This window comes from Lonchura striata, chromosome 16 (assembly GCF_050655825.1).
Source record: "Lonchura striata isolate lonStrDom1 chromosome 16, ASM5065582v1, whole genome shotgun sequence".
NCBI classification, from domain to species: Eukaryota; Metazoa; Chordata; class Aves; order Passeriformes; family Estrildidae; genus Lonchura; species Lonchura striata.
In genome coordinates this window covers 1,922,334-1,945,017 of record NC_140718.1, presented here as the reverse complement: position 1 = coordinate 1,945,017, position 22,684 = coordinate 1,922,334, and positions in this window count along the sequence as shown.

The following is a 22,684-nucleotide window of genomic DNA, read 5'->3' as shown; positions in this document are numbered from 1 at the left end:
ATATTGGCCATTAAAAAGGCAGAAGGGAAATACAGACTAGTACAAGGCTTAAGGGAAGTGAATAAGAGGACTATTGCCCGACATCCAGTGGTACCCAACCCATATACCTTACTGAGTCAGATTCCCAGAGAACATATCTGCTTTACAGTAATAGACCTAAAGGATGCTTTTTGGTCGTGTCCCCTGGTGGAGGAGTGTCGGGATTGGTTCGCCTTTGAATGGGAATATCCAGACAGGAATAGGAAGATGCAATTGAGGTGGACACACCTACCTCAGGGATTTACAGAATCTCCAAATTTGTTTGGACAAGCTCTAGAGGAGCTATTGGAGCAATTTCAGCAGGAAGAAGGGACCAAGATATTGCAATATGTGGATGATCTATTGGTATCAGGAGAGCAAGAGAGGAAAGTCAGGGCTGTGAGTGTACGGCTATTGAACTTTTTAGGAGAAAAGGGACTGAAGGTATCACGGGACAAAGTGCAATTTGGAGAGTCAGAGGTCACTTATTTGGGGCACATAATTGGAGGGGGGTATAAAAGGCTGAGCCCTGAGAGAATAGCAGGGATAGTGTCTATTCCAGCTCCCAAGACAAAGAGAGATGTGCAGAAGCTTTTGGGGCTATTCGGATATTGTAAGCTATGGCTGGATAATTATTCACAGAGTGTGAAGTTTTTATACAATAAACTAGTAGACCCAGAGCCAATCGAATGGACATCAGATGATGACCAAAGCTTGCAGGATTTAAAAAGCAAGCTGTCCTCAGCCCCAGAATTAAGTCTACCTGACCTCAGGAAGGATTTTGATTTGTTTGTGAGCGCAGAAGAGGGAATTGCTTACGGGGTACTTGCCCAGGAATGGGGAGGGTCCAGAAAACCAGTGGCATTTCTATCAAAGCTACTGGACCCAGTGGCTAGGGGGTGGCCTAGCTGTCTCCAGGCAATAGCAGCTGCAGCAATCCTGATAGAGGAAGCCCAGAAGTTAACACTACAGGGGAAAATTAAAGTGCACACACCACATGATATCAGGACAATCCTCAGCCAAAGAGCACAACAATGGCTCACAGACCCTAGAATTTTAAGATATGAGGTGATGCTAATAGACACTGAGAATCTAAGTCTTGATACCTCTAAATGTATTAATCCTGCCCAGTTCCTCTCTGCGGAGCCAGAGGACAAACTGGAACATGATTGTGTGGAATTAATAGACATGCAGACAAAAGTAAGGGAAGACCCTGGGGACGTACCTTTACCGTACGGGCGAATATTGTTTACAGACGGGTCCTCTAGAATGGTTGCTGGAAAGAGAGCCTCTGGATATGCAATAATAAATGGGAAAGATATGGAAGTGATAGAAAAAGGGAAGCTGCCTTCAACTTGGTCAGCCCAGTGCTGAGAGGTCTATGCTCTAAAAAGAGGATTGGATCTATTGGAGGAGGATTATGGCACTATTTATACTGATTCACAATATGCATTTGGGATAGTCCACACGTTTGGAAAAATATGAGAAGAATGAGGGTATTTAAATTCAAAAGGCAAAGAACTAGTGCATACTGAGCTAGTGAAATTAGTGCTGAAATCTTTGCAGAAACCATCTGAGATAGCAGTGGTACATGTAAGAGGACATCAAAGGCGGAATACCCTGGAAATAAAAGGAAACAGGCTAGCAGACCAGGCAGCCAAGGAAGCAGCTTTGGAACAAGGGGAACCAATTAGGATCCTAAGGTTGGAGAGAGGGACAGAACAAAGAGGGGATGAAGCTGAGCCAATATTCAGTGAAAAGGAAAGAAAGGCTATAGAGGAACTAAAGCTACATCAGGGGAAGCAAGGGGAGTGGCTAACTCCAGATGGGAGGAGATTTTTAAACCAAGCATTAGCCCGAAAGATACTAACTGAGATACACGAACTGACACACTGGAGAACCCAGGGGATATGTGACCACTTCCTCAGGGAAAACCTTTGTATAGGGATATATGATCTGGCCAAAGCAATAACTAAAGGATGTATAATTTGCCAAAAAATAAATCAGAAGGTAATGAGAAAAGTAGAACCTGGAGGAAGAGAATTGGCTCTCAAACCTTTCCAAAATATCCAAGTAGACTTCACTGAAATGCCTCCAGTACAAGGGTACAAACACCTATTAGTAATGATAGATCACCTCACCCATTGGGTGGAAGCTTTTCCCACAAAGAAGGAAACCGCAGAAGTGGTCGCAAAACTGATCCTGGAGGAAATCCTTCCCAGATATGGTTTGGTAAATACTATTGAATCTGATAGGGGACATCACTTTGCTGCTCAGGCATTACAGCAGGTAATCAAGGCACTGGGGATAAAATGGAGATTACATACTCCATGGCACCCCCAGAGCTCAGGCCAAATCGAGCGAATGACTAAGACCCTGAAAAATGTATTAACCAAATTAATAGCAGAGACCAAACTGAATTGGCTCAAGTGTTTACCTCTGGCTCTACTGTGTATTCGAACAAGGCCTAGAGCAGACATAGGAGTGTCCCCTTACGAAATTATGTTTGGGCTCCCCTTTCTGCTGTCCCCATACAGTGTTGGCAACTATGATGATGGAGAAGAGGCTACCCGCAAATATCTAAGAGCTATTGGGAGGACTTTAGAGGGTCTCAGAAAAAAGGGATATATACCCCAAACTTCCCCCCATGACACCAATGTGCACTGTATTGAGCCCGGGGATTGGGTACTAATTAAGTCTTGGAATAACACTCCCTTAACCCCAAAATTTGAAGGTCCCTTTCAGGTATTGCTGACCACCCACACTGCAGTATGAACTCAGGAGAAGGGTTGGACCCATATTACCAAAGTGCCAGTGTCATCTCCAAGCCAGACATCTGACTCCTCTGCATCCTCTGAGAAACCAACAGACAAGACATCTCACACTAATCCGGGAGAGTGGACAGTAGTCCAGGACCCAGAAAACCTGAAAATCACACTCAAAAAGAAAACAGAAAACAAGGACTGTGCCAAATGAAATATTAGCATTGTTACTAAGAACTGTTACAAGTCAGAGTTGTTTTAAGGTTTTAATATTTTAATGTTTTAAGTGTTTTGAACCCCCTCTATAGGGAATAATTTCTCCTACTGAGCACTTTCTAAAGAGGTGATAAGAAAAAAAATTAACTAATAAGGAGTGAGGCAGCCAATAGTAAAAGACTCTATGGGGCTCTTAGGGAAACCTCAGACCCAAGAGGCAAGACCGGGGGGTGTCAACAAAGGGAAGAGGGCCCCTACCGGACTCTTGGGGAAGTTAATGTTGCTGCTAATACTGGAGGGCTCTCTCAGTAGAGAAAGAGACCCTTGCACAAAGTGTTCCACCCCATTTATGATGGGGATAACTTGAGGTTCCTATTCAGAGTCCATACCAATATAAATCCAGGCTGCTTTAACCACTCCCAATTAATCACTTGTTAGGAAGACGGAAAAACATATTGGACCACAAAGAACACTGCCTCTTATAGGCAATGCCTGCTTGGGGAGTGCCCAGTAGGAGAGGAATAGTTCTGTTTCGAACATGAGGGACAAAAAGATCTGGTAAAAGAAAAACAAGTAATGCATGAGAATGGTAATCCTGACAAATTGGTGGGAAAGAACTTATTTAACGACCTGGTGGAAAAGATAAGTAGGGAATTGAATTTAACTAACTGTTGGGTCTGTGGGAGTACCCAGATGACAGAGATCTTGGCTGTGGGAAGGGAGTAGCTTGAGCCCATTGGATGTTCTGCAATGGAGACAAATAAGACCACCAAATGAAGTGCTGGCATCCAGGGGAAAAGAAAAATGGGAGCTGAAATCTAAGGTATTGGGGGAAGAGTGCATACTGAGAATAGAAAGAAGGTACAAGACCTGAGTGGGGAAGATGGCATGCAAAAGGTATCTGATAGTAAAAACTCAGAGACAAGATGGGTCCCAAAGGAACCCCTTACATTCTGGGCCATGGGAAAAACAGGAAAAGGATGTATTTATCATGAGGGGTATAAACTTCATAAGTGTACCGAGAAAGGGGCCAACCCCTTTTGAGGAATTGGAGAACTATCCAAGTTCTGGGAGGTTCCAACAGAGACAAGAGATGGGTTTTGGCAAGCCCCAGAATATTTATTTTGGATTTGTGGGGATGCGGCCTATACCAGGCTCCCAGGGGATTGGGCAGGGAGCTGCACTGTAGGGGTAATCAAGCCGGCCTTTTTCCTTCTCCCTAAGAAATCAGGAGCACACCTAGGAGTCCCAGTCTATGATGACTTAAGAAAAGAACAACAAAAGAAAAGAGATACAATTGACATGGGAGGCACACAAACCTGGAAAAGCAAGGTATGGACCCCAGAAGAAATTATCCAAACATATGGGCCAGCAACATGGGCTCAAGATGGGTCCTGGGGATATCGCACCCCAATTTATATGTTAAACAGGATAATTCGACTCCAAGCAGTACTCGAGACTGTATCTAATCAGACAGCATTGGCATTTGACCATGTAAGTGACCAACTATCACAAACAAGAGCAGTCATTTACCAGATCAGATTGGCAGTAGACTATTTACTTGCAGATGAAGGAGGAATATGTGGAAAATTTAACTCCTCAGAGTGCTGCTTGGAGATCGATGACAAAAGTGCAGTAATCAAAAACATCTCCAAGGAAATTCACAAATTGACATATGTTGGAAATCAAAATTGGATACCCTTAATAAATAGTGACTGGTGGGACGAGTTCTGGTCCCTAAAAGGGACGTGGTGGAAAAAGGCCGCCTTTATTACCGTTTGCTCCATAGCAGGGTTAGTGTTTCTACCTTGCCTCTTCCCTTTTTTAGTTCAGGCACTAACTTCCATGGTCAGGGGTAGTATCCAGTTGTCTGAGGGATCTAACCGAGATCCAACAAAAATCATGTTAATGAAAAATAAAGAACAGAATCATGAGAATGCCAGGGAGATCTATAATAAATTCCAAAAGCTCAGGAAAGTCTATTTCCAGGAACCTGAAACAGCTAATTGATGCGGGCAAAAGCCCAATCAATCAAATAGAGGGGGGAGTTGTTATGAATAAATTCAGTTTTATATTAAAAATGTTAATTAAAATGCTGTAAACTGTTCAAACCCCGTTAAAATCCCCTTATGTGCACCATTGTTATGTTTCCCCCTTGCCCCGCTTGCCCTTCACTTTGTGACCACCGGGATTTTATCGCCGCTGCTCCCCAAAATGGCGGCCGCGCCAACTCCGGCAAATATGCAAATATGCAAATCGAACCGAGCGCAAAACCCCGAAAAGAGCCCCAAGGACAATGAGCCACTCCAAATTCGGGGCCGCAGACCGCACTGGACGATCGGCAAGAGGTCCCCGGACATTGCCGGACCCGCGGAATAGCCGCCGACATACCGCCCTAAACAACGTGACTGCGGAATCAGGACCCCAGGCAACGATCTGCAAATTGCCTTCCTGGGCACGCCCGCGAGAATGGAAGCCCCGGTTCTGCTGCCTAGCAGACCCGATCTCCTCCGCAGTGTTACCAAGTGGGAGCAGCGGTGGTGTGTAAGATAAGTGGAAAATAATTTGTTCACTGTGATATACTCGCTTACCTTGGTTTGCATAAGAATGTACTAGTGTGTCTTTGAAATGCTTATTTGCTTACAAGGTGATAAGGAGGTTGAGATTAGAGCCCTGGGTGTGTATCTGGTCTGCTCGCTGTATCTCAAAAGAAGAGACTTAGAAGCTATCACAACGACCAGACTCAGACTACATCTGGAGAGTCACGCCTGCAAGGAGAAGGGGGGGGATAAAAGGAAGGTTGGGACAGAACATTTTTGCGCGCCGTTGGTGGAGCAGGAGACTCCCCGGCCGCCCAGCGCTGGATTTTGCCTGCCTTACTCGCTTGCTAATTTTAAATAAAATTGCTTTATTGAATTAAGACACTTCAAATTGCCGTGTCACAATTTATAACAATTTGGTGCCGTGACTCGGATGGAGAAGTAGATCAGTCGCTACGGGACGATCGGGAGGCGCCCCGCCCTTATGGCGGCCCGGCTGCCCCAGGCTTTCTGATCACTCTCCACCGACGAACCTAAATTGAGTAACGGGCAAAGGAGAACCGGTTACCCCTGTAATCTTTGTGCACGAAGAACCAGCGAAGACGCAGGACGCGTGAGTATAGGCCGGTTTCCCGCTCGGTTTGGGGTGGTTTTCCCGGAGTGCTGTGTGTGAGAGGTCTCGTGGAGACCAAGTGAGTGCGGACTCTGTATTAGTGCGTTTTCCATTCCCCGCGAGGGGCTGGGCCACGAACCAGGGGAACACGTGTGTGAGAAATTGAGTGCACTCCGGAAGATGGGACAGAGGAAAAGCAAGCCCTCTGGTCCCATGGGAGAGGGGACCCATGCTAAGCTTCCCCAGATTCCCAAGCCCCTTGGGTTTGATGATAATTAATTGGGATGCTTTCCCATCTAGAAAAGGGAAAGACAAAGTTAAAATGATATATTATTGTATGGAAGTGTGCGGGAAGGGCCTAACCCTAATTCCCGTGCAAGGAATGTAGAACAAAGGGAGAATCGGGAGCAGAGTTATATTTCTAGGGAAGGAAAAGGAAGAGGTCGTGAAATTGTCTGCTTCTACTGTGGAAAGAAGGGACATATGAAGAGGGGATGCAGACAACGGATAGCGGATGAGAAGGCCTTTAAGGAAGATTAGGGGTGTCAAGGGCTCTATTTGTTGGGGAAGAAACATCATAAGGAGCCCTTGGTAAAGCTTAAAGTGGAACCCCAACAGCAAGAGATGGAATTTTTAGTGGATACCGGGGCTGAAAGATCCACGGTGCAAGCCTTGCCGCTTGGATGTAAAAAGTCATCTGATACTGTACATGTAATTGGGGCAAAAGGAGAGCCCTTTGAGGTATCTGTTATCAAGGATGTGATGGTAGAAACTGATTCCAAATGTGGTATAGGTTCTTTACTACTGGTACCTGAAGCAGATTACAATTTATTAGGGAGAGATCTGATAATAGAATTAGGTATTAATTTAGAAGTTGTAAATAAAGAATTACAGATAAAGCTCTGCCCTTTAAGGGTGGAGGATGAAAAGAAAATTAATCCTGAGGTGTGGTATACCCCAGAAACGGTGGGGAAATTGTAGATTAAGCCTTTCTCAGTGGAAATGAGTGATCCTGGCAAACCCGTAAGAATAAAACAATACCCTATCCCTAGGGAGGGAAAAATTAAGACTAAAACCTGAAATAGATAGGTTATTGGAAAAAGGGCTTTTAGAGCCCTGTATGTCTCCCTTCAATACTCCCATCCTGCCTGTAAAGAAGTCAGATGGGTCCTACAGATTGGTGCACGATTTAAGAGAAATAAATAAGAGGACTTTGGCCCGGTTTCCAGTAGTTGCAAATCCATAAAAAGATTTAAAGGTAATTGAATCCGGACCACTAAGTAACTCCTGGTCTGCACAAGCTTGTGAATTATATGCAGTACTCAGGGCTTTAAGGTTATTAAAAGGAAAAATTGGAACAATATACACAGACTCTAAATATGCATATGGGATAGTGCACACATTTGGAAAATTTGGGAAGAGAGGGGACTTATAAACTCACAGGGAAAAGATCTAATTCATCAAGAGCTAATTGTCCAAGTTTTAAATGCCTTAAGGGGCCCGGCTCAAATTGCTGTGGTCCACTTAAGGGGACACCAGAAAGGATTGGACTTTAGAAACAGGGGAAATAATTTAGCTGACTAAGAAGCTAAGAAAGCAGCCCTACGAACTCGGGGGGACATGGGGCAGAGCGACACTGTATCTGTGGACTCCCCCAAAGAAAAATGGCAAATATATAGTTTTACCACTCAAGAAAAGGAAAAATTACAAAAGATGGGAATTGAGGAGGGGTCTGAAGGGCAATGGAAGCTCCCAGATGGGAGAACTGTTTTACCTAAAAGCAAGGCCTCAGAAATTTTGCAAAGATTGCATGACCAGACTCATTGGGGAACTCAGGCATTAATAGATCAATTTGCCACTAAATATATGAGTATTGGAATCTATGATTTGGCTAAAAGAGTAGTGGGAGATTGTCTGATCTGTCAAAAAGTAAACAGAAAACATCTTAGGGAAAGGCCCATGGGAGGAAGGGAATTAGCTCACAGGCCTTTTGCCAAAATAAAAATAGACTTCACTGAATTGCCTAAAGTGGGTAGATATAAATATTTGTTAGTAATAGTAGATCATCTCACCCATTTTGTAGAAGCTTACCCCACTACTCGGACTACTGCTCAGACAGTGGTCAGAATATTATTAGAAGAAATAATCCCTAGATATGGGATAGTAAAAACAATAGATTCTGATAGGGGACCCCACATGCCATATGATTTGGAGGAACCCCGAGACCACCCCCAGTTGAAGGACTATAAAATAACCTCATATATTATTGCCTTAATGAAACGCCGCAATGAACTTTGGGAAAAAGGAATCATTAAGCAAAGAACCCCTTTAGATTTAAAAATACATAAAATATACCCAGGAGACTATGTGTTAATAAAATCCTGGAAAGAATCTACACTAACCCCACAATGGGAAGGTCCTTATCTTGTGTTACACACTACAGAAACTGCAATTCGGACTGCAGAAAGAAGATGGACACATGCCAGTCGAGTAAAAGGACCAGTTAACAACACTGTGTGGCAAGTAACCAGTCCTCCCAGGAACCTGAAATTGAAGTTACAGAGAAACTAATGGACTCTTATCAGATTGAATACACATCAGACTTATATTACTTAGATAGTGGGCTAATTAGTAATTCAAGTGTTAGAGTAAAGTGTAAAAATCAAAATTGTAATTGCTATCCTTTTGTATGCTATATCTGTAAGGTGTGTGGGGAACGGTGGTGGTCACATTGCAACAGAGGGTATCCTCCACGAGGAACTTGCAATTCCTGTTGGAACGTACAAAGAGAGATTACAGCTTGGGTACTGACCTGTAAAGTGACTAGAGGGGAAATCCGATTGGAATCTAAAGAGTGGTGGGAAATTTTCTCAAATTACTGCTACCATACAAACGAGCCGAGCCCATTTGTGGCAGAGATCATAGAAGGCCTTTGTAAGAAAGACCTAAAAGGGGTCAGTTGTACCGCATCAGAGGTAAAAGATCAGAATTGGCGTTCTTATTGCATGCGGCAAGGCACCAGAGGGCATAAATCCCCTCCTGAAGAATACTCTTGCTGCCGAGAAGATGGTACACCCTGTGGCTCGAAGCACCCGAGTCGACAGGCGAGGCAGAGGAGTAAACAGCTGTGGAGGAAGGAGCCCTCAGGATAGAATACGCAAGCAATATTTGCGGAACTACCCCGGGACTGGGAGTAACAAAGGCAGAAATAGTTTTTGAGCTCAAGAGTATAATTGTTGCAGTGTGAGAAACCAGACCCCACATGCCATTTGCTTACTGCTTGTGATTTTCCTTTGTATATATTATAATACTGCAGAAGTAACAACTCATGAACCTTTCAAGTAGACTTTAGGAAGATGGGAGGATTCACGAGTTATAAGGAGCAATACTACAGCTGGAGCTCCCACTTTCCAGTTACCTGTGGCATCCTTAGGTACTCGTTGGGGTTCCCATTGGGTTTCATCGTTTTATATGTGTCCTGCTTCGAATCCTGGTAAAGGGTATTGCAATAGTCCTGGACAATATTACTGTGCATATTGGGGTTGTGAAACAATAGCTGGTACATGGGACCCCCCACTCCTGATCCATACATTAAGGTGGTCTAGAAGCCAGATGGTTGTATTCCTCCCGGCTACTGGACAGGTCATAAACCCCCAGAAAATATTTGCAGGAATATACAAATTACTGCATTAAGGCCAGAGGATAGTATATGGTTAATTGGAAAAACTTGGGGCGTTCGTTTATATTCGGCTGATTTTGGCAATTTTGGTAGCTTAATATTTATAAAGAAGGAACTTGTGCCCCCTGATCCTGAACCTGTAGGGCCAAACCCAGTGTTATTAGAAAAGAAGGTTGTTTTAGCCAACCAAACAAAATAAAGGGATCAGACCCAGAATAAAATTCAGAATGAAAGCACTTCAGGAGACAAACAGAAAAAAACCCAGGAGGGTAATATACTCTGGAAGGTTATGAAAGCGAGTTATAGTGTCCTAAATAGAACCAACCCAAAACTGACGGAAGACTGTTGGCTGTGCTATAATTTAAGACCCCCATTTTATGAAGCCATAGGGGTCACTGCAAAGCCCAGAAGAGTGAATGGAACTAATCCGAATCAGTGTTTGTGGAAAAAGGGTAAAGAGACAACACCGGGGCTTACCTTGGCTCAGGTAACAGGGAAAGGGAGATGCATAGGAAAAATCCCAACACAAAGAGAATACCTTTGTGGAGTAATAGAAACAGGTGGAAAGAAACCGGCTGACTGGCTATTGCCAGCAGCTAACACTAAGTGGGTATGTAACACTCTGGGTGTCACACCGTGCATCTCACTAAAACTGTTTAATCCAAGCCAAGACTACTGCATCCAAGTAACGATTATGCCCAGAATTACCTACCATACAAGTGACTACATATATGAACAACAAACTGTGCCAGAACACCATCTAATGAAAAGGGAACCCCTCACTGCCCTAACTATTGCAACTCTCCTTACCATCGGGAGAATAGGAGCTGGAACTGGGGTGGCATCCCTAGTAAATCAACAAAAGGAATTTAAAGCATTAAGAATTTCAGTAGATGAAGATCTGAGTGAAATTGAGCAGGCCATCAATAGATTGGTAAAATCATTAAGGTCCCTATCTGAGGTGGTGTTGCAGAACAGAAGGGGTTTAGACTTGATTGTGTGTAGCCCTGAAGGAGGAATGCTGTGCATACGCTGATCATACTGGAGTTGTTACAGACACCATGGCAGAATTAAGGAGAAGATTAGAGCAGAGAAAGAGGGAAAGAGAGGCACAGCAAAGTTGGTATGAATCATGGTTCAATCAATCTCCTTGGTTAACTACCTTGTTATCCACCCTTGCAGTACCTCTGATACTGATAATATTGGGACTGACCTTTGGGCCATGCATCTTCAATAAGGCAATAAAAATAGTAAAGGGATGATTAGAGGCAGCACATTTAATGCTCATTAGGGCAAAATATGAACCCATACACAATGTAGATGAGACCCTAAGTCTCCAAGAGTTACAAAGATTCAGTGAACAAAATAAAGATGAACAAGAAAAAGGGGGGAATTAAGATAAGTGGAAAATAATTTGTTCACTGTGATATACTCGCTTACCTTGGTTTGCATAAGAATGTACTAGTGTGTCTTTGAAATGCTTATTTGCTTACAAGGTGATAAGGAGGTTGAGATTAGAGCCCTGGGTGTGTATCTGGTCTGCTCGCTGTATCTCAAAAGAAGAGACTTAGAAGCTATCACAACGACCAGACTCAGACTACATCTGGAGAGTCACGCCTGCAAGGAGAAGGGGGGGGATAAAAGGAAGGTTGGGACAGAACATTTTTGCGCGCCGTTGGTGGAGCAGGAGACTCCCCGGCTGCCCAGCGCTGGATTTTGCCTGCCTTACTCGCTTGCTAATTTTAAATAAAATTGCTTTATTGAATTAAGACACTTCAAATTGCCGTGTCACAATTTATAACAGTGTGCACGACCCCTCGGGCCCCCAACCCAGAGCTGGTCACTCAGTAAAGGCCTTAAAAAGGAGCAGGTCTCATGGCCCATTTATTTCAGCTGGTGGGCTCCAGCATTTAAACAAGCTACTTTGATACATAGACTGCCCATTTTCAATACTAAATGGCTGCATTAAATGGTTTTCCAGGCCTTATGCTGGCCAGAAAGCTTTTAAAGCCCATGGGAGTTTAGCCTCCATGAGAAGGGCAGCATCAGTTCCTGTGCCAGGTGAGACATAGCATTCAAAAGCTCAGCTTGTGTCTAGAGAAGCCACCAGCCTAATGTAAGCAAGGCCAGAAAGCTTCTCCAGTCCTGCTGAGCGGGTGTGGCAGAGCTGTTGTGTTTTACAGCAGCTCCATGGCAGAGCAGCAGCTGCAGGAGAGGGCTCAGGACAGGCTTGGGGGGAGCGGGACGGCAGGAAGCTGAGCAAAGCCCCTGCTCTGTGACTGAGGCACTTTGTGCAGAAGCAAACAAAGATGGTGACTTGAAGAGATTCCTGCTGTGCTCAAAGTTTGCCTCTGCAGACTCAGAGGTGAGCTTGTCCAGAATCCCAGAAAACATCAGGGAAAAGCTTTTAGGTTAGTTGTGATCAGACACAAGTGTCCAGTGGGAAAAGAGCCTCTGAAGCAGGCTGTGAGTCATAGGCTGCGTTAATTTCAAGAAGAGCATAGATTAGCAATAAAATACAATTTGAATTTTTAGTTGAGAAGTGTAAAAATATTCTAAGTTTTTCTGAATTCTAAAACTACTTTGAAAAATATAGAACTGCTGTGGGAAAACTAACAAAATATTTGGAGTATTTTCTATGAAAAATATTCCTACATTTTGCAAAATGAAAAATAAACACAGTAGCTGCTGGTCTCAGGAGCCCAAAGCCCAGCTGAGCCTGCCCAGCACTGGCTGTGCCCAGACAAGCAGCTCCGCCAGTGCTGGTGGTAGCAGCCAGGGACCAGAGCTGAAGCCCAAAGATGCTGCTGGAGTCAGGCCCTACTCTGGCAGGAGGGCTGCACCTCCTGTCCTGGCTGGACACCAGGGCCAGCACCTTTGGGGACTGAGGGCTCTGTTATGGGTGGTGGCAGCATGTCCCCAGCAGTAAGTGATTAATGCAGCTCTGGAAGGGCTGCTGGAAACTGGCTTGGGGAGGGCTGATGACAGGCACAGGTCTCCGTGGCTGAAGTCCTTGTCTGGTCTTGTGAAGCTGCAGAGGCGCTGCTGTGGAGAGAGGAGTGGCTGAGGCCCCAGCTGCCAGTGGCACACAGGGACCCTCGTGCACAGCAGGGCCCAGAGCTGGCAGGGCTCCCCAGCACGGCTGGAGCGGCTGGCACACCTTGGCCCAGCTGCACAGCTGCCCCTCGAGGCCCCGGCGAGCAGGGGACGGCTCTGGGCAGCTCCCTGGCCAGGAGCGGCCCCCGAGTGCCTCTGCCTTTCAGGGGCAATCTCGTCCCCACTCTTTCTCCTGCCCACCTTGCTGTCCCTCTGCCCTGTGCCCCTGGGGCTGCTCTTGGCCAGGCAGCCTCAGGGGGAGCCAGCACTGGCTGCAGCCCCAGCGGCCCCCCAGGACAAGGCCCAGCAATGAAGAGGCCAAGGAAAGCACTGGGCAGCAGCAGAACCCTCAGCAGAGTGCTTTGGACAGCCATGGACTGGCCACAATGCCACTGCAGCCTGACTGGAAATGTTTCCCATCTACATTAGACTTTTAAAAGAAACTGTTTGAGGGAGAGATGATAAAAACACTCACCGTCTTCTCTTCCAGTAACACCAGATTCCAACACAGGGCAATATGAAGATAAGCTCCAAAAACAGCAGACCTGCAATTAACTGTAGTACACAGTGTGTTTCCCAATAGCAACCACTTCTGAGGCTGTTCTGGGCATCGGGAACAGGTGTTGTGGGGCCGGCTGCATCTGTGGGAGCAATGGGGAGCGTGAGCCCGCGCTGTGCTGCACTGCTGAGCTGGCAGCACGGTGGATACGGCCAGGACGTTCTCTGTTTGCCCAGAGCTGGGGCCTGCAGGCACCTTGCCGCCCCTTGGCACAGGCTGTGCCTCCCAACACAGCCCAGCAGGCCGGGAGGAGAGCCCGGGGCCAGCGCAGCTGCTTGGGCCGTGGCTGCTTGGAGCGACAGGGGCCAAACCCATCCCTGAGCAGCCCCTGCCAGCCCTGGCCCTCCCTGCCCTGGGACAGCTCCCCCAGCCCCAGGGGACAGAGCCAGGCCCTGTCAGGAGCCAGTGCAGCCCCTGCCCAGCCGGGAGCCAGGGCTGGCTCTGGCCCTGGGCTGGCAGCAGGGCTCCCGCTTGGGGCTGCTCCTGTGCCTGGGGCCTCTGGGCACTCAGGGCGGCTGCGGGAGCAGCTGCAGCGGGAGGGACGTTGGTGCAGAGTCCCGATTCCCCGGGGCTGCCAACGAGCTCCAGAGGCCTGGAAGCCCAGGCGCCTCCAGCTTTGGCTGCTGCCGGGCCGTGCAAGGGCAGGGCCTGGGGGAAGAGCTGCTGCCACACAGCCCCGCCGAGGGCTGAGCCCGGCTGAGCCCGGCACAGCAATCACCTCCTGTGCCTGTGCCCGTGCCTGGCATCGCCTTCCTTCCTGCAGCAGAGGTTGGCACTGAGCCACTCCTTCCTCCGGGATGTGCCTCCTTCTGCAGAGATGTTTGGTCCATTACTTGGGAAAGGAAGAGAGACCGCTGGATCATATGGGACCATCCACCATTAAGGGAAGAGGCATTTCAGGCGGCAATGCTTTTCAAAGTCATGGTTAAGGATCAGAAATACATCCTGGAATTGGCACTGGGCCAGGGCCATCCCTCCTTCAAGCATCTGCCAGGCCTGAGCAGAAGTCATAAGGGGATGGCCCAGGGCGAGGGCACACACGTGCATGATTCTGTCCTGGCACCTGCAGTGATGCCCCCCTGGCCGAGCTCTGGGCTCTGAGCTGGCAGCTCTCACAGGGGGAAAGGCCTTGACCTACCCTCAGCATCTCCCAGAGGCTCAATCCTGAATGTGGGTTGGGAAGCCAGATCACTTTCACTATCAGGGTTATCTGCAAAGAAAGGCAGGACAGAACATCTCCTGTGGCAATGTAGGAGATCCTCAGGCTGCACCCAAGACTCAGCCCCGGGGCACAGCCCTGGGCTTGGCCCCTTCCCTCTCTGCTCTTCTCTGTGGCTGCACAGAGGCTACGGAAGGACACTCTGGCATTGCACACAGGAAGAAAACTGACAGCTAAATGCTCCTTCCTCCCACTGACAGTGATCCTGTGGGATCACTCAGGGTTTGAGAAGGGAGCAGGGCAGGGTTTCTTAATCTCAACAACCTTCAGGCTATTAAGGGAATGGCACATGATTGAGCTCTTGCAACATGGACATTGATTGTTCTTTCAGGAATAGGGACATTGAGAATTTGTCTTCAAAATTCTCCAAGGATTTCAAACTGTCTTGTGCTAGGCCTCCCAGATAAGCCATGTCACGATCCAAATCTAGACAGAAACACAGGCCAGAAGCATTTCCATGGTGTTCTGGGATCTCCCTCTGTCTTTGGGAAATGGGCACTGCAAGAGGTCAGGTTAAGCAGTGGGTGCCAGATGTGAATGGCCACGGCCAAAGCTGCAAAGGGGCCTGGAGAGCCCTGCACTGGCTCCTGGTCACTCTCCACCCTCTTTGCAGGCCCTGTGCTACATCCCTGGAGGGGTTGCTGAACCTGCCCGGGGCCCATGGTGGTTCTCTGACTCGCACAGAGGAAACCCTCACTAATTTCCTGAGGAAATGTGCAGCGGGCAGTGCCACAACTATTCCTTCTTGCCTATCTCTGCTCAGTCAGCTCAGACCAGCCAAGGAACAGTCAGACCCTCTCACACAGGTCAGGCCCTTGGAGAAGAGCTTCTGCCACACAGCCTCACCAAGGGCTGTGGCCAGCACAGCAATTACCTCCTGTGCCTGTGCCCATGCCTGGAATTGCCTCCCTTCCTTCAGGAAATGCTGCCTTCCATAGAGCGTCTCTGTCCATCCCTTGAGAAAGGAAGAGGCACAGGTGAATCAGTTGGAAGCATTATACATCTGAGGGGTGGAAACTTCAGGAGGCAATCCTTGTCAAAGATATGGATAAGGATCCGGAAAAGTCCCAGACTCTTGGGACTGTGACAGGGCTCTCTCTTTTCCAAACCGCCACCCCTCCTGATCTTCTGGGGACTGGGAAATTGCAGGGGACATCAGGGTGTGCATGGCCCATAGCGATATTGGGGCTCCCTGTCAGCTGTTGCCAAATGCCTTCCTGCAGAAGCTGGGGAGAAGCTTCAGCCAGGCCAGCCTGGGAAACAGCCCTGCAGGGCATGAGAGCAGCAGCAGCGGGGCAGCGAGGCTGCCATGGATCCCTTCCCGCTGTGCCGGGCACGGCCTGTGCAGATGTGCAGGGAAAGCCCCTGGCTGCTGCGTCCCAGGGGATGGCCTAGGAATTGCACCCACCTTGTCCTGCCCGCAGCATTTCCTTTAGAATTTGCTGCATGTTTTCGGATGTCTCATGGGGTTTTTTGCGTCCTGTAGCTTTGTTCTTTCCTGTTGGAGGACCTTAGACCAAAACAATGCCATTTTCCAGGAACAGATCCCACAAAACCAGTGCTCAGCCTGTGGGATCAGCAGGGACACACTACTCACCCCTGCGATGGGAGCTGGGCTTGAGAGCAACATCCACCAAAGGACCAGGGAAAGTCCTCCCTGCAGCCACACCTGTAACTCAACAGCCACAGAAGCTTCTGCCACCTCTGCAGATCGGCACGGGCAGCACTGAGCCGCAGGAGCGGTGAGAGGATTGCCCAGAGCGAGGGCACACATGTGTGTGATTCTGTCCTGGCACCTGCAGCGATGCCCCCCTGGCCGAGCTCTGGGCTCTGAGCTGGCAGCTCTCACAGGGGGAAAGGCCTTGACCTACCCTCAGCATCTCCCAGAGGCTCAGTAATGGGTATGGGTGGGGAAGCTGAAGCACCTTCACCAACAGGTTCAGCTGCAAAGAAAGGCAGGACAGAACATCTCCTGTGGCAATGTAGGAGATCCTCAGGCTGCACCCAAGGCTCAGCCCTGGGGCACAGCCCTGGGCTCAGCCCCTTCCCTCTCTGCTCTTCTCTGTGGCTGCACAGAGCACATGGAAGGACACACTGGCATTGCACACATGGGAGGAAGATGAACATCTAAATGCTCCTTCCTTCCACTGACAGTGATCCTGTGGGATCACTCAGGGCTCTAGAAGGGGAGCAGGGAAAAGTTTTCAGCATTCTTCAACCCTTAACAAAAATGGCACATGTGAGTTCTTGCCACATTGATACTGATTATGCTGTCAGGAAAAAGGGAAATGCAGAACTTGCCTTCAGCATTTTCCAAGATCTTTATCGTGTCATTCACCAGCACATGCAAGTCATTCAAGTCGCGATCCAAATCTAGAGGGAAGCAGAGACCAGACCCATTTCCATTGTGCTGGGATCCCCTTTTGCATCAGGGAACTGGGCACTGCAAGGGGATCAATAAGGCTGTGCAAGCCAGGTGGCAATGGGCAAGGCCAAAGATACACAGGGGCCTGGGGAGCTCTGGGCTGGCTCCTGGTCACTCTCCACCCTCTTTCCCTGTCCTGTGTAACATCCCTGGAGAGGAAAATGGGGCTGCCCAGGGCCCATGGGGGCTCTCTCCCTCCCACAGTGGAAACCCTCCCTAAATCCCACGGGAAAACCATCCCCAGCACTTCCCAGGGAGCAGGGAGCGCTGTCCCGGGAAAGGGCAGCCAGGCTGCTGGCTCACCTGCTCCCCGCGCTTGCAGAGGAGCAGCCTGGGCAGCCCTGGCAGGCAGGGCCACGGCCAGGAGGAGCAGGAGGAGGAGGCGCAGAGCAAGGGCCATGGTGCCTTGCCCTGTGCCAGTCCCGCCGCTCTCGCTGCCACCACTGTCCTGACACCGCTGTCCCAATGTCAGCACCACTGCTGCCACCGCCGCTGCTGCCGCAGCAGTTGTGCTCCAGGACTGCCTGCTCGGGCCTTGTGGTGCTGTGCAGCCACGGGGCTCTGGGACCTCTGTGACCTCAGAGCCTGCTGTGACCTCAGCCTGCTGTGACCCAGAGCCCTCTGTGACCTCAGCCTGCTGTGACCCAGAGCCCTCTGTGACCTCATGCTCTTAGCTGTACCCCCAGAGTGTACCCCCTTCTGTACAAATGGACTGCCCTGACTGTAAAGGTTTTGCTTCATCCAAGGGCCATTGCTCAGAAAAGCCTTCAGGGACACAGGGTTTTGTTTGGGTGGAGGCAGCATCTGCAGAGCAACAAGCTGGTAATGCAGCTGTGACAGGGACATCAGGCATGGGCATGGAGATGGAAAGTGAGGGCAGATGTGTCCCTGACTGAGTTGTTTGGCCGTTCTTGGAATTCTTTGCCCCATTCAAAGGAGCAGCTGCTGGGAGAAGAGATAGCCAAGGCCCCAGTTGCAGCTGGTACACTGTCCTGGGGCGACTTTATGATGTTTCTATCCCATTTGTCAGTTCAGCCCAGAAATAAGTTTTGCACCTTTAGGAATGGTTCCAAGAGTGAAGGGGCGGAGGGTGAGAAGAAGCGCAGAGTTTGTTGTCAGAAACTGCACTTGCTTCCCCACATCGTTTTCCTGGACTCTGTTGTCAGCGGACAGACAAGACAGCAGGAGAGAGCTCTCCTTTGCTTTTTAGTTAGTATTTAGCTAGCTGAGGACGGGAATTTCTCTGGACTGTGGTTTTCCTTTTTTCGTGAACTGTTTCAACCTGCTCTGGACTGAGCACCCAGAAGAGCCCCAGCAGCTCACACCTGTGGCCCACCAGGCTGGGCCTGGGCAGCAGATTCCCAGAGGAACCCCTTTAGGGTGTATCTTAACACACTCGAAAGCGCTGGTAGGCTATGGTGGTAGTGAAACTAAAAGAGAGCTTGTTAAATTTTCTACGCAGTGGTGGCCACTCTATAGACTTGATGGGGGGTTGAAATGGCCAGCAAATGGTACTTTAGACTATGAGACTTTATTACAGTTAATGCTTTTCCTTAGGCGTGAACAAAAGTGGCAAGAAGCAACTTATGCTGATATGTTTTTCAGTCTTTGAAATCACCCTGAGTGGCAAAGGGACTGTGGGATTAGGCCACCGTCTGATCCACTGGTACTGGCTCTTGGAAAGGATAATAAAGCTAACAAGGAAAAGCTCAAATGGTGTTGCAGCACATGTTCAATAAATCAAAGATGCTCACACCCAAGTAAAGTGTTTCCAACAGAGATCTTAGAACATGAGACAGTAGAGGCACTTTTACCACCGTCTAGAAACCAGGAAGGGAGGGGGGTAGAGGAGAGGGTGGGGGAACGAGTGAAGTCAGAACCCTCAGCAACTTCAGCCTCCCCTAACCTATCCTCTGGTTCGTCTGCCCTGGAAAAAACAGTAATTAAAGTAGGAGTTTCCCCACCAACTCCTAGATCAGGGGAACCCTTGAGGTTTTATCCACCATTGCCCAGTAGTGATAGTGAATGGGATGAATCTGAACCAAGTCCCAAGCCTTCCCCACAAGGTCCAATAGTGTCAAGGACCAGAAAGCAAACCTGAATGAACCCACCCCCACAAACAACTAGAAAGCAAACTAAAGGAGTCATACAAGCACCCTTAAGGCAAGCTATAGCCTCTGATAAGGGAGCCAAGGATAATTAAGGTCCCCTTTTTCTCAATGGATTTAGAGGCTTGGGAAAAGACTGCTAAGGGTTATCGAAATGACCTGATAGGCGTTGCCAAAAGGTTAAAGTTTATGGTTAAGCAGCATTTACCTGATTGGGCAGACATGCAGTTACTACTTGATGCTTTAACAGAAACAGAGAAGCATTTGGTTTTAAAGGTGTCCAATGACTTAGCTGAGGATGCTTGCGTATCAACACAAGAGGATATTAAAGATGTATTTCCTCTTCAGGACCCAATGTGGGATCCTAATGAACCTGATCAATTAGCACAGCTTAAGGGATATCAAGACTTTCTAGTGAAAGGGCTAGAACGAGCAATTCCTAAGACCATAAATTGGTCAGCTTTATATGCTGTTAAACAAGGTCCCTCTCAAACACCCTCTGATTTTTTAGATCATCTACGGGACGCGATGCGGCGATATACACCACCTTGGACCCTGGATTGGAGGAAGGAATACAACAACTAATAAATTTGTTTTTAGGACAATCCACTGGAGATATCAGGTGGAAACTTCAGAAGATCCGGGGCCCAAATAGCCGAGACTTGGAGACTCTATTGGATGAAGCATGGAGAGTCTTTAGTAACCAGGAGGAAGGATATAAACAAGGGATGAAGAAATTAGTAGCAGTAGTAAGGGAGGAAGGAAAGGAGAAATGCGAGCAAGACCTGCCAAGACAAGGACCACCCCGACTGGGAATCAGTGTGCATTTTGCAGGAAATTTGGACACTGGAAGAACCAGTGGCCAGAATGAAGAAGGGGTGATGAACAGAGAAAAAGCGATCGAGGGGGAGGAAGGGTGGTTGCTCATGCAAAGAAGGACTGAGGAGGACCGGAGGGCCCTACCCTAGGGGACTCTCTGGTTATAGTTAAACTAGGGAATAAAGAAAAGGAAGTGGAATTTTTAGTAGACACAGGGGCAACATTTCCAGTGTTGAATAAGGCCCTAATACCTCTAACAAATTATTCTGTTATGGTAAAGGGGGCTACTGGCCAATCTGAAAGAGCATATTTTTGCAAACCATTAAAATATAAATTGGGAAAGCAATGGGGAATTCACCGGTTTTTATATATGCTTAATGCCCCATCTGCACTTTTGGGCAGGGATCTGCTAGAGCAGCTGGATGCAAAAATAATATTTAAAAATTGAGAAATTATCTTGGAGGTAAAGGACCAACAATACATGGAGTTGAGCCTAATGTTAATAACCAAAGAACTGGAGACTGTAAGTGAAGAAGAGAAAAACTTCAAGAAAATAATGGATCAAGTATTCCCTGGGGCATGGGCTTCTAATATACCAGGGCGAGCAAAGAATGCATTACCTATACATATCAAGCTTAAGGAAGGAGAACGGGTAGTGAGGGTTAAACAATACCCCCTGAAGAAAGAAGATAGAGAAGGGATTAGCCCAATTATTGAAAATTTTTTGCAAATAAGACCGTTAAAAGAGTGTCAATCTGATTTTCATACTCGCATTTTGCCAGTAAAGAAGCCTGATGGGTCATATAGATTAGTACAAGATTTAAGGGTTGTTAAGAGAGGAACTGAAGACTTGTATCCAGTAGTTCCTAACCCTTACACCTTGTTAACTTGTTTAATACCTGAACTAACATGGTTTACAGTTTTAGATTTAAAGGATGCTTTCTTTTGCCTCACTCTCCAGGAAGCCAGCCAGAAAATTTTTGCATTTGAATGGGAGAACCCCAAAACTGGACGAAGGAACCAGCTCACATGGTGTGTATTACCACAGGGATACAGGAACTCTCCTACTATATTTGGGGAACAGCTTGCCAAGGACTTAGAATCCTGGGAACCTCCACCAGGAGATGGACAGTTGCTTCAGTACGTGGATGATCTCCTGTTAGCCACCTAGACCTAGGAGTGGACGGTAAGCCTCCTAAACTTTTTGGGCCTGCAGGGGTATCAAGTATTCCAGAAGAAAGCCCAGATGGTGAGGCAAACAGTCATTTCCCTGGGTTATAAAGTGAGCGCTGGACAAAGGACCTTGGGCCAGGATCGCAAAGAAGCAATATGTCAGACCGCAAGACCTCAGACAGTGAAAGGACTGAGAACCTTTTAGGCATGACGGGGTGGTGCAGACTATGGATTTATAACTATGGCTTACTTGTTAAACCTCTGTATGCCCTGATCACAGAAGAGAGCAGAGATCTCCAGTGGACAAAAGAAGCAACCCAAGCCTTTGACCAACTAAAGAAGGCCCTCATGTCAGCTCCAGCCTTAGCACTTCCAGACGTGAGTGAACCATTTTTCCTGTTTTTCCACGAAAAACAAGGGGCCACCTTGGGAATACTAGCACAGAACTTAGGCCCATACCAGGGAGCAGTGGCTTATCTCTCCAAACAGCTGGATATGGCAGCTAAGGGATGGCCAGGGTGTCTCAGAGCTGTTGCAGCAGTGGCAGTGAACATCCAAGAAGCACACAAATTCACCCTAGGTCAGTAGATGACTGTGCTAGTATCCCACACAGTGTCTGCAGTCCTTGAGGCAGAAGGGGGGCATTGTCTCTCTCCACAGAGGTTTCTGAAGTACCAAGCTGTACTAGTAGAACAGGATGATGTTGAAATTGTGGTAACTAAGATTGTGAATCCAGCTTCCTTTCTCAGTGGGGGTATGGGAGAACCAGTGTTCCATGACTGTCTGGAGACCATTGAGGCCACCAACTCCAGCTGCCTGGATCTGAAGGACATCCCACTCGAAGGTGCTGAGACTTGGTTTACTGATGGAAGCAGCTATGTCATCAGTGGAAAAAGGCATGCTGGGTATGCGGTTACCACAAGCAGAGAGGTCATAGAGTCTGGACCTTTATCAGCAAACACCTCTGCACAGAAGGCTGAAATAATCACCTTAACTTGAGCCTTAGAGATGGTAAAAGGAAGAGAGATTAACCTTTACACGGACTCAAGGTATGCATTCGGGGTGGTTCATGCACATGGAGCCGTTTGGAAAGAGAGAGCACAGTTGAATTTGCAAGGGATGAATATTAAGCATGCACAAGAGATACTGACGCTACTAGATGCAGTGCAACTGCCTGAGAAGGTAGCCATCATGCACATTAAGGCACACCAAAGAGTGAGCTCTGAATTGGAAGAAGGGAACATGCTGGCAGACAGAGAGGCAAAAGACGCAGCCAAAGGTGAGGCATTTGAGGAGACAGTGGAGGCAACATTGATCCCAGATGGAAAGATTTCTACTGAAGGTAAGCCAGTGTACAATAAAAAGGATAAGAAACTTATTAAGGCAGAAAAAGCAAATTATAATCAAGAAGGATAGGCTGTAACAGAGGAAGGGAGACTTGTAGTGCCCTCCTATTT